The sequence below is a fragment of the Cydia splendana genome, chromosome 9 (assembly GCF_910591565.1).
Source record: "Cydia splendana chromosome 9, ilCydSple1.2, whole genome shotgun sequence".
NCBI lineage: Eukaryota > Metazoa > Arthropoda > Insecta > Lepidoptera > Tortricidae > Cydia > Cydia splendana.
Window position 1 is genome coordinate 15,455,827 of NC_085968.1, and position 13,835 is coordinate 15,469,661.

Consider the following 13,835-nt stretch of genomic DNA (forward strand, 5'->3'; position numbering starts at 1 on the left):
GTTTTAGAAGGTTAAGAAACTATTTAGAATTCTAAGTACGTATGTACTTAAGCGTTGTTTATCATAATACATAATTTTAATTCAATTAGGTAACTATAGTCGTATCATCGAGAGCGTGGAATTGCATATGTAGTAGTATTGTTTGTTTACAGGCATTCTATATTTGAATTTTCTATTTTCTTGTACTATCAGCATAAAACCACTACAAATGCAATTCCATCTTCTCGATAATTCAACTATACTATCAACAAAGCACATAACTGTAGTAGTATTTATCTCCGATGTACAAAAAGTCAGTTTAGATTGTCAACGATTGACTAACTGTACAATTGTACATACCTACCTACCTGTACGTACTTTATTACAGATGTAGTGCATAATTGTTTTCCATCGTATTTTCTCGGCAACGTTCGTATTTGTCATGCTACTTCAGTCAACCTCAGTACTTTTTGTACCGAGACTGACTGAAATAGCAAGACGCGTTCGTACGTTTCCGTGAAAATACGATGGAAAATAATTATTCACTGCATCTGTATTACCTTTGCGCATAAATTATTAATCCCGCCGTTATACCTATGTCCTTCCATTTTTCTTCTTCTTTCTCAGGAGCTAGGAGCGTCATTAGCCAAGCTCTTATCTTATCTTATCATATTATTATTGTCAACACAATGAAATTCACTTCAGCTCAATCAAATGAATCAGATTTTGGGATTGTGTTAAATATAATTGGCCAGATTATAATGGATATAAAAATTGTAGGTATACTAAGTTAAAACAAGTAAATATTTATATAACTTATTTCTTTATTAAAATTTGCGATGGGTGCCTGTATAATTTCAATAATAAATTGTATTAAAAAATATATATTTTTTTTTACGTCTGCCGCGAACAATGAAGTTCTAAGTTCTAATGCACGATTCGGGAAATCATTTAGAGATTAAGTAGATACGATATAGTAAAGATATGTAACGTCCCACGGATAAAGGTACCTTATGTCGGATGGCGCTTACGCTATTATTAACGCCGCTCCAATATTATCGCGTCGCTATACAACATAAGCGCCAGCCGCCATAAGGTAACTTTTGCCGTGGAACGTCACATATTCAGTTAATAGAGTCAATTATTGTCCACACAAGCATGTCGGTAAAGTTATGTACTGCAATTTACCTGTATCCAATTGTAACGTGACCGACCGCTTCCGCTAAGAAAAAAAGTAAAACATCCAGCGACAAACCAAATTAAAACAGTCGTGACTAGCTCCAGTGAAATCTCCATCAGACACAGCAACTCACTGCCCGATTTGAACTTTAAGATACGTCAATTAATAGATCTAGAAACGATATGGATTAGATATGTCAGTGTCAAAAGTCAGTGTTTGTTTGAAGAAACGTCACATTTGACGCTGACATATCTAATCCATATCGTTTCTAGATCTATTAATTGACGTATCTTAAAGTTCGAATCTGGCCGTCAACCTGTTTTAATCGACAATATGCAAGTACAACCTGCAGTACCCTTATTGTTAAGAGTTATATATTTATATAACCAGCTTTGTCAAGGTTTTGTACTGGTTTAAATAGCTTATACGAACTAAGTAGGCCATCGTTATAGTATGATAAGCTGTATATTGTACCGATAACAAATTCAAAAACTTTGAACAACTTCTTAAGGTAATTTTTAATATTCGCTTGCCAACGTCCAATCACTTGACGGATATTGAATTATACAGTTACTGTTTGCTTTTTCCAATAAGATGATTCCCTTGAGACATTTTACCCTTGTCATGTGTAAATCTCTGGTAAATATAGTTATGGTTCTACCACTTACACCATAATATCATTCAAAGTTACAAACGAAAATGTTAAACTACTATGCACCTAAAGCATTATGAGAGAAAGATACAAATTCTTCGTCGCGCTAATATTGTGAAAACTCGTTATTAAAAGGGTTAGTGTTATAAGAACAATAACTATGACGTACCTTGCGAAGTTGCGAACACTCGGTGCGACGACGACGACGGTTTACGGAATGCGGTGTTTTGAAAGTAGCACGTGCAAGGTCAAAGGTGCAACTAGCATAGCTGTCTCAGGCCGCATATCCGCGTCTAATGCATTTACTGCCTGTACAACTCAATTTGACACTTCTTATGTCTTAACTAACTTAGTAGTCCAGTCACAGACTAATGGAGAGGGAGATAGAGGTAATGGTTAAATTGGGTGAAAGCATTTTCATCTTCGATATTTTATTTAGAACTAGGTTTGGAGTATTACACATCAATATTTACTTTTGAAATGCGGAACTCAGAGTAGATACGCTGGATCTGGTTCCTTCAAGGTAATAAGACAATAGCTATCAAATGCTTAAATATCATAATTTCATGACCCGCAATTCGCTCCACTAATGGAACAAACATCAAATTCGTGTTAGTGTTCAACGTGGATTAGATAATAGAATTCTTTTGTTCTGCACATCATATAAGGATATCAAAGGTATTTCAAATAAATTTTCAAATGGCATGTGACTCTATAATTCAATTTACGCAGTTCCACATACGTCTTTAAAGGTTAGGGAATCCCTAACCTTTGTAGGATTGGTTATTGATAAATTGATAAGTACCTATATCCATTGTTTGATCAACTGTCATAAAATGAGGAAGTACATAAAATATTTATTAAGGTAAGTACTTGAATAAAATTTATGATTTAATGTGTACTTGTGTAGTCCATTAGTCCATGGACAGTGTTTTTTTTTTATACCAGCAATATCCCACCATGGGAACAGAACAACGCTTAAATTGAGAAAAAAAAACGCTTTTCATGTTAAATAATACGAGCAAGCGCAACACAAATACAAGGTTTCTTTTTGAGTAACTCGTATTATAAGTATCTAGCTCGCGGCATGATTGCTGGTACTTTTTATTTATAAAACAAAATGAGAATTCGTGCGTATTTGCTAGTATTTTATCCAGTTGCCGGCCTCGTACTAACAAGGGAACGGAACAATCAGTTTTTACGAACATATTCTACTTAAAAACCCATTAAGTACTTATTTAGTCGGTCTCCATTATTGCCTTAATTAACCACAACAACCGAAAGCAATGCAATGCCAATGTCAGGTGGTGTCATTCATATTCGCTATGGTGAAATTGAATTAGGAAATAACGTTATTTCATTAACTATGAGGTATTTAGTCTTAATTGAGATTGGGTTTGCTTGTCCCGTTAATCCGGTAAGTAAAATTCAAGTGGTCATTTTTATGCATAATTGCCATAAGTTGTACAGTCATCTGCAATAATATGTTACTCTCCGAAGGTATATAATAGGTGACACGCTCTTATCGCTCTACAAATAAGATCGTGTCAGATATTTTTGCGGCCCTCGTTGTGTAACATATTATTGCAGGTGACAGTACCAATTCTTGGCCAAAGTTTATCTTTCAAAGTATGCTTCTGAGACACAGGAACACAGGACACAGGAGCTGCTACCTAATTAACAAAAACAATTGACTTGACTATGATTAATTACCTAATATGCCTTGACCTCGATATCCGTAACATCTACGCGTAATCGGACATCAATTCTTTGAATATAGTAGTGCTTAGCCTAAAGCGAAGTGCTCAAAAGGCATTGTGAATAATAAAAAGGTAATTCTAGATGAGATGAAACAATTTACAAATTCACAAAGAAAAGGCTTAACTACTCGTAGAGTTAGACCAAGAAAAGTCTGCAGCGATTTTGACAGCACACGCAGTGCAAGTCTTATTTAAATAAATAAATAAATAATAAATATTAGGGGACCTGGGGCTAGGTTTGATCTTACACAGATCAAACCTAGCCCCATACTAAGCAAAGCTTGTACTATGGGTACTAGGCGACGATATACATACTTGTATAGATAAATACATACTTATATACATAGAAAACAACCATGACTCAGGAACAAATATTAGTGATACCTCATAATTTCATAGAAGTTTGATGTTTAAAATAACACTTGCACTGCGTGTGCGTGGGCTATCAAAATCTCTGCAGACTTTTCTTAGTCTAACTTTACCTACTTCTATCGAAACGTTTTTTTTTATATTCGTAAGTACCATGTTTTAATCAATTTAAATCACAAATGTGTCACAAAACGTAGGAGTGGATTGTAACTCTATTGCACAAATCACCTCCATTTCACACTAGCAATAGAAATGTACAAACAATACAATAGCTACTTATTGTCTAACGCAATTACGTCGAATTTGATGATTACTTAATTGTATTCACGACGTTGCGAACAGCTCATTTAACTCGACACGTTGTTGCATATCTTGGCTTGGTATTTTTATCTCTAAAGGGTTTATCTGTCCCGCTGTGCAAAAATTATATTTGCAATCCAAACTATTTAAACTAGATTAAATTCTAATCAAAGTAACAATGACATTTTTGTCAGAAGACAAATGCTTTTATCGTAATTCTATTCAATAAAATTAACAATAGGCACGCTCGCTGGCACGTAGCGTCAGAACACGATTGTCTATTGACATATTAGTGAGATTATTTCTTATGAGCTCAGTTACTGAACAATTATTGCATTGTGATTGGTTATTATTTTGGCAGGCGAGGCTGCGCGTGCGTCGCGCGACCCCGCGTGTGCCTTGAAACGTGGTTTTTGCGTACAATAGCCTGGTCACCCAGAAAAAGACACGCTTTCGTTTGGCTAACGGGTCGCAGTAATTAGATCAAGAGGATATTAATAAGGCGTCTGTCAAATGATAAACTATAGATAAGATGCGTCTAAGCTTTCCTTACACTGTCATGACGATTGAACTGAATAACTTCTGTGCGTTGAATATTTTGATCATCAATATATATCATGGCCGCTCATCTCTCCTCAATTATTATCTGTCAGTACGTCTGTCAAGATGTCTCGGTATCTGGCTTTCAAAAATTAATATTTTTGAACTGTAATTATTAGTTTCCTATTCACTATGTACTACTCAAAGGATGGTCTGTAATTTCATAACAATTGAAGTAATTAAACTTTACTGTTGTTTAATTGGAGCAGTTACCTTATTTAATGTAATTGTAAAATTGTAAATGTTTTTAAATTCCGTAACATTTCTTCAATAAATCAGCTTGAGTTTCCTAAGTGTAATTAAACCTCGTTTGCCTTTAACATCGACATCGTATATTCACAACTATTAGTCTTATTACACTCAAAGATTGGCCAAGTAACTCGATATAAATTTCAATGCTAAATAACAGATTATCTTAAATGCGTCTCATAATTTCATTGATCAGTGCTAGAGCAAATAGTGAGGTATTTACATCATCGTAGTCGGCGCGGCAACCGGTCCGGTAACATTTGACGAGTATCCTTTGCACACCTTAATTAATACATACTAAGAAATTGTAACATTTTCGCGAAACCTATTAAGAGTATAATTTAGCAACTGCTCATAAGCCCTGGTAAACAATGTTATGCAGCTTGATAATGCTTGTAGATATAATTTATTAAGATAATACTAAGACATTGAAGAGTGTCCCATGCACCCATGCACTTCTGTAATTATATTATAGATAGAGTATAGTTATTCATACATTATATGTATTACTATAGGTACTTACAGTATATTACTTACGGCCGTATTCGAGCAGTGCTTATAAAACGTCACAGCAATACGAATCCGATGTTTTCGTAGTAAAAAAATTGGTTTTTACTTGAAAAAATTACACTTTTGACACTGACAGATCGGTATCGTATCGCTGTGACATCATGTAAGCATTGTTCGTATACGGCCGTTTTCCGTTGTCCGAAAGACAAATAAAGCTCTAGCGTTTTAAAGAAATATTCTGCCTCACTATTTTCCATTACACCTGTCAAAAGAATTATCTGCTTAATAAACCTATTTTATGGGTACTAATGTTGGGTGAGCCTTTGACAAGATGTTATTTATTTATGTAGGTTCAGCTGCAAATGTTTCTGCAAAGAACCTCTCTTTGAAACCTACCTACTTAACAAATGACACAATGATACAATCCGAAGATGCTCACGATAGACGGTGATAGAGCTCGTTAATTTAACAGATTGACATTTATTGGCACAGTTAAGTGTAATGCACATGACCTATTACGCAAACGCAACATTTCAAAAAGGATTGCATATTTATTGATGATATTACAACGATTTTTGGAATTAAATGATCTAAGATGGCTCTGTCCTCTCATTATTCTGTAATGTTACCTGTCAATAGATTGTGATGTTTGAATGAGCTGTTTTGCAAAAGTAATCCCATAATGCCAATCTCTTTATTCTAATCTTGACAGAGATTAGCTGGTGCCCATCTGACGTCTATTAAAAACAGATTCAGTTTACCGTCAATACACTGGCTTACTTTGAATGTGGGTTATAAGCGCGTAATTTGACCTACTGTTATTCTTTAATGGATTTTTTTTTTATTCTGTTTTGTGCTAATTGATTTAATAATTTAATCTCTAAACAGTATTATTTCAAGTTTAAATCATAACACTAAGACACTATCTGTTATTTTATTTTCTTCGATATTCTATACAATACTAGTTATTCCATAAATATTAAGAGCGTTTGACAACCAATACTAAGTAATTAATTACTATGATATACTACCCAGTGATTGGCAAAGCAATTACTTCTAGTATTTAATTTAAATTAAGGACCAAATAAGGTTGTTTACCCTAAGCAAAATAAACCTTATATCGTAGTATATCATTTTGTGTATTATTGCTAGTAAACTAACGTAAAATTTTGTAAGTACTTATAAAATAAAATATAAACCTGTTTAGCTATAATTATATGAGGAGAAATATAAGAAAATTGTTTCATTGGATAATATATTCTACATCTAATGTTTTTGAAATCGAACCAAACCAAATTAGGTAGGTATTTTATTGTCAACTAAAACATTAATAAGTAAAATAAAACGTGATTAATGGTCTATCCATAAGTCACCCGAGTCGAATTTAAATTCGATTGATATTAAAGTCTAATTTAGATAAACTGGTTGACAACGATCCGCAACCAATCGTTTATATAAGTACGACATCGAACTTTACTATGCTTATTTTATGCGCGATCTTTGGTTAAGGGGCATCGATGTCATTATTAGCACAATTATGTCACTAAGTCAATAAAATTCGCGAATGTTAACAGCTTATAGTTAAATGTTTTCGCTGTGACAAGGTATTTATTTATAATTAAATACTTTGTATAAGTCTAAGAATACGTGTATTAAGTAGGTACCTTATCTATTGCTTTGTATATGTGCGATTTATGTGTAACATGACATTGACATGATATATTATGCGATATCTCTGCTCCGGCAATAGTAAACGAGTTTTAATTAAGATTTTATTCAAGTATGTGATAAAGTCGTTTGAAAGTCCATCCGTAGGTATTCGGATTTTACAATTCAGTAAAGTTTTGATATTGTTATGATATGAGGATATGACCTCCATATGAATGGAAGCGCATATGACGCGAATCGCAGTATAAAATTGCGCGCGCACCAATAATATCCAAACTAGTATTCATCTGCGTAGAATTTGTATTTGCATGTACAATTTCCATAGCCAATTCCATCCTCTTTTTCCGCCTTGAGTGATGATTTTCGGGATAAAAACTATCCTACGTCTTTCCCCAGGACTCTAATTGTTTCCACATCACCTCAATCGGTTCAGCGGTTTAAGCCTGAAGATGACAGATTTACTTTCGAATTTATTATATTAAATTATTGATAACAATGTCTCTATTTCAGGACATGGGCGGATAAGCTCTACGGGAGTAGCGCTCGGTGCTATGAGGTAGCGCCCGGCGACCATGCGGGCGGTCTTATGTGCGCTCTAGCCACGCAGCCTTACCAGCGCATACTAGAGAGATTGAGGTAAGCTCTACATAGAGTCTTAAGAGTTGACAATCTGCAGCGAGCGGCTTTGCTCTCGTGCTGGTGACGAGTTAGCGCATGGTGAAAAAACCGCCAGTTTTATGGCTCCTCGACACGATGGCCCAGCGCCGGCCACTCCAAGGGACGCATTTATGCGTTAGAGGGAGCAAGTGAAGAGGGAGCAAGTGATATTGCTATCTTATTTTACCGCATGGCTGCGTCCCTTGGAGTGGCCGGCGCTGGGCCATCGTGTAGAGGAGGTCAGTAAAGTTGTATGCAGAGTCTAAGCCCTGCATCGGTCGGATAATCTTTAAAGTAGGTTATTCCTTTTGAGTAACCGCTGGTAGTGGTAAATCAAATAGTGCTTGAGAGAAACAGTATTTGTATAAACAGCCTATTTAACTACGCTGAAATCGACACCTGACACCGATAATTTCCGGGTCAACAAAGAACAGTACCTAGCATTAATATCCTTTTTTTTACTAGCAATCTACGACGAATTGTCAGTGTCAGGCTGTGATGGTTAATTGTGACCGTCGTAAAACACAAATAAATCATCAAATTGGGATATATCGAAAGAAGTCAAAATAATATGTAGGATTAACATACTCGCCAATACATTTAAAAAAGCTCAGTGGTTTATAATTATAAAGATAAAAATAAATTAAATATACTTACCAAAACGGATTACTCACGTCTTTTTAAGTCAAAGATTGCTCGACATGTTGCCTTTGCTCTATATAATCTGGCTAAAACTGTCAATGAAACAGCAGTATTAACCGCCTATCAATCCTATGTTACCTCAACTTTGAGATATGGCTTAATATTCTGGGGAAACTCCACAGACCGAGATATGGCCTTCAAGGCACAGAAAAAATGTCTACGATCTGTGTGTCGGGTTCCACAAACCGAAACCAGCAAACCAAATTTCATTAGGCTCAACATACTCACATTACCTTGCCTGTATATTTACGAAGTAGCGGTATATGTTAAAAATAATATTAGCCAATTTTCTGTTACCAATAGTGCACGTCGTTGCAAGAAAATTTATATAAAATCAATAAAAACGGCTTTTATGGCCAAAAGTATTTTCGGCATGGCCCCTAAACTCTATAACAAACTGCCAGATGATATCACTAAATTAGATGACATAAGTATCTTCAAAAAGAGTCTGTTTAAATTTTTAGTTAGGAAAGCATACTACTCGATCGGAGAATATTTGTCTGATACAGAATATTAACTATATAGGTATATGAAGGAATGTAAATTACTAAATTATATTTTATTTTTATAGATTAAGTTTGTAAATATGCATGCACCATCTGGAAAATATTTGTATGCCTAATGGCTAAACATAGTGATACTCTTTTTAAGTGTACAATTATATCTGTAAAAACCTATGTTTACAAATAAATATATGATTTATGATTTATGTTCTGCGTCGGCCCGCCAACGCGTGCTACCGATGAAGCTCCTCGTTATAGAGCGAAACATGTCGAGCAGTCTTCGACTTAAAAATATGTGAGTAACCCGTTTTAATATATTCAATACGTCTATGTCTGAGGGAAGTTTTGTTAATTAAGAAAAAAAACTTCCAATGGATACAATCGTGTTAATAGAGAAATTTAAGGGCACGCAATCCAAATTATAAAAAAATACTGGCAATATTAAAGAATGCGTTCGTAAAGCCCGGTAATTACATAGAAAATGCCGTGTTTACCTTGCCAGTTGCCAATTGACAAACCAGTGCGAGTTGCGAGGCAACATTGTAAACAAAATCACAATTCTTTTTGGCCTAAACAAACGTTGCGAAAATATTGCCACGGGCGGTTTAATGAGCCTCACAACATGTTACATCGGGTATGTCGACTCGGTTTTCCCGCTAACAAATTAACAAAACCGTACTTGTATATATGTGCATAGATTTGTAGGCGGACCCAATACTAGCTAGTTTGTTACTGCACGACACCTTGCACTTTGTGACTATGCGCTGAAACTTGGCACAGTTGATCCTTAGCTGGTCATGAGCAGATACAGACCGGGAGACCTCGAGAGCCACGTCTCATTTAGTGGGGGGGAGGGGGGGAAGTTCGACGCCGCCGCGCTTCACTTGGAGCAACATTTCTCTAAAACTGTACCTATTAGGGCATGTGATATATCATTTTCGGTTTAATTAAGGATGAGGAATTTTTTTTTGGAACCAAAACAATGCACTTTCTAACAAAAAAAAAGCATAAAGTAGAAAAGACTAAAAAACGTATTTTTGATTTTTTCATAATTAACAATTTTTTTTTAAGTGTAGCAGGAATCTGAAAACAAAAAATACAGTCGTAAAGCTACATTTATTACGTTTAAGAAAATATATAGTTTATTATACAAAACTCTTGATAAATGGGAGATAAAAAATAATATTAAGCGTGGGCCAGAGTGATCTCAATACAAAATATTATGAATGTGGGAAAGTTACTTATAATTTGTTCTACAATCGTTTATTTTTTAGTTTTTCGTAAATAACTCGTAAACGGTAGCCCACACAAAAAAATATCTTTTACGTAAATAATCTGTTTCAGATTTCTTATAAAATAAGTGCTCCTTTTTTTCGCTAAGGTCAATATTAAAAAAAATATTGAAGGGAGAAAATAAATACTAAGGTCCTCTTTTTTAGTCATTCGTAAATAACTCGTAAAGGATGTCCAATAGCAAAAAATATTTTAACACAAGAATAATTAGCATAAAATTTCCTACAAAAAAGGTTATTCAAACTTTTTCGCTAGGATCAATATTAAAAAAGGGGACCTTAGAATTTATTTTCTCTCTTTAATATCGTTTTTAATATTGATCCTAGCGAAAAAGTTCGAATGACCTTTTTTGTAGGAAATTTTATGTAAATTATTCATGTACTAAAATTTTTTTTGCTATTGGCCTTCGTTTACGAGTTATTTACGAATGACTAAAAAAGGGGACCTAAGTATTTATTTTCTCCCTTCAATATTTTTTTTAATATTGATGGTACCGAAAAACAGTAGTACTTATTTTATAAGAAATCTGAAACAGATTATTTACGTAAAAAATATTTTTTTGCTGTGGGCTACCGTTTACGAGTTATTTACGAAAAACAAGAAAAATAAACGATTGTAGAACAAATTATAAGTAACTTTCCCACATTCATAATATTTTGTATTGAGATCACTCTGACCCACGCTTAATATTATTTTTTATCTCCCATTTATCAACAGTTTTGTATATTAAACTATATATTTTCTTAAACGTAATAAGTGTAGCTTTACGACTGTATTTTTTGTTTTCAGATTCCTGCTACACTTTAAAAAAAAATTGGAAATTATGAAAAAATCAAAAATACGTTTTTTAGTCTTTTCTACTTTATGCTTTTTTTTTGTTAGAAAGTGCATTGTTTTTGTTCCAAAACTAGATTCCTCATCCTTAATTTATCCGAAAATGATATATTACATTCCCTAATAGGTATAGTTTGAGAAATGTTGCTCCAAGTGAAGCGCGGCAGCGTCGAACTTTCCCCCTCCCCCCTCACTAAATGAGAGGTGGCTCTCGACGGCTCCCGGTCTGTATCTGCTCAAGACCAGCTAAGAATCAACTGTGCCAAGTTTCAGCGCATAGTCTCAAAGTGCAAGGTCCCCATACAACGGTGTGCAGTAACAAAGCAGCTATACCGGGATATTTTTCATATAAATAAACCGGTATTCAAATATTTATGCACTTAATTTAGCTAATGTGATCAATCATTATGCTTACCTAAATACTATTCTATATTATCAAAGGAATATTGTGAAAGGTATGATATATTATTTTGATTTTTAGTTATACCGGTAACAATCCCTGTTTGTAGGATGTATTGTATGTATTAGTTAATTAAGAATTAACTAATACTTTGCTAATACAATCTCAAACATTATGACAACTTGACGAATTAGATGACACCTTGAAAATATTATTTAATTTCTCAATAATTACACAGTTTCTTGGAGTATAAATGGAGAATAACTCAAGCTACACAAATATATCTCATTTTCGCCTGTCTGAAAACCGTACCAAATACAATTAGCACCAAACACTAGTTCCTGTTTTAGCTCTCTAGAATTTCGCTCAGTGACGGAACCTAGCCGTGCTCCCAATATTGAGAGAAACTCTACGCCAGTGTGCCAAGGCCACCGAGCAAATTGATATTACATCGAGCAAGAGCCCCCAGCCACCCGTCACGTTGTTCCAGTAGTCACCAATTATCGACTATTTTAAAAGCCTCCTTGCACTTGCAACTTTATCTGATAAAGGTGTGACCATTCAAACGTGTGACAGGCCCAGTGGATTTTTTACAAATCAATGCCGTCTCGAATTGTTATTCATGATTTGAATTGTTATTAGCCGTCACGATTTGGCTATTTGTAGAAATTCCAGTCATTCTTTTCAATATTGGCGTAAGTAGTCTAATTTGAAAAGGCCTATGAATACAACCACTAAATACATTATTATCAATGTATCATGCGCTTTTAGGGATCTTAAAACAATTTAGCACTGCCAACTGTGACAGTACTTATCTCATTACTATCCACAACTCCGCCCGACCTTTAACGGCTTCAACGTTGTATCTTGATAACAATGATAACCATATTGGATAGGGCGTTTAAGTTTTTGTATAATATGCATGGTTATGATAGATTGCGTGTTTAATAATAACCAGTTAAAGTTTAATAATATTCAAGTAAAGGCTATACAAGTAATATGATTCTTGTTACGATGACGTGTAAAATTATAATAGTAAACTAGGTAAATTGTATAAGAACTGTCACCTGGTCAGACGTGAGTGTCAAGAAAAAACCGGGCAAGTGCGAGTCGGACTCGCGCACGAAGGGTTCCGTACCATATAAAAAAAAAACAAAAAAAAGCAAAAAAAAAACGGTCACCCATCCAAGTACTGACCACTCCCGACGTTGCTTAACTTTGGTCAAAAATCACGTTTGTTGTATGGGAGCCCCATTTAAATCTTTATTTTATTCTGTTTTTAGTATTTGTTGTTATAGCGGCAACAGAAATACATAATCTGTGAAAATTTCAACCGTCTAGCTATCACGGTTCGTGAGATACAGCCTGGTGACAGACGGACGGACGGACGGACGGACGGACAGCGAAGTCTTAGTAATAGCCCAAGTAACAATTTGTGGTACTATAGTGGTCAATAGAACGTTTCCTAAATACCACCTAAGGTCCTATAAAAGACCTAAGAAGGTTGTATAAAGCCGAAATGGCGTATCTTTAGTGCCATTCAGTGATATAGTAGACCTGTAGCAGTGTCAGCCGTGACGTTTTAGGTCTATAAAAGTGATGTAATGCATGACTCTTGTGCTAATTTGTTGTCAGAAACGCCATTATAGTGTTAATTTATACTATAGTAGCATTTGAAATTCTATTATAGTGCTTTTTTATACTATTGTAGAATTCATAGTTCCTTTACTACTTGTTGTGTGTTTACTTCACAAAAACGGTACTAAGTAAAATGGTGATAAATAAAGACGTTATATTAATATGCGCCATTTAGATGTCGAATAATTCGGTCTTTAGTGCAAAAAGTATATGGGACGGAAGTTTTACCGTTAGAATAGTATTAGGTTAATGAGGAATTTTAAATGCCCCTCGATTTATTTATGTTTTTAATAAAATAATTTAATAAAATATTATGATATTCACCATAGTTACTACTATACAGCCAAGAAGTAAATCCGACGCTTTTATAGGCTAACTATAGAACTTAGGACGAAATATTCACTGCCATCATGATTAAAATTAGGGTTCCAAAAGAATTTTGCTGTGACCCAGTTGCACCTACAAACTCTTTAGAAAGATATAGGATTTTTTTTTAATTTAGGTGTAGTCATTACTGTTGTTTCCTTTTTCAATGAGATTG

General features: G+C 34.5%; 1 protein-coding gene across 1 annotated transcript in view; it reads left to right on the forward strand.

Moving 5' to 3' along the window:
- Positions 1 to 13,835, forward strand: part of LOC134793636 (mucin-2-like) — an 81,203-nt gene that overhangs the window by 12,514 nt on the left and 54,854 nt on the right. Inside the window, exon 2 of the mRNA XM_063765269.1 lies at positions 7,778 to 7,903. The gene's annotated coding sequence lies outside the window, so the exon portion shown is untranslated. The remainder of the gene's footprint in view (positions 1 to 7,777; positions 7,904 to 13,835) is intronic.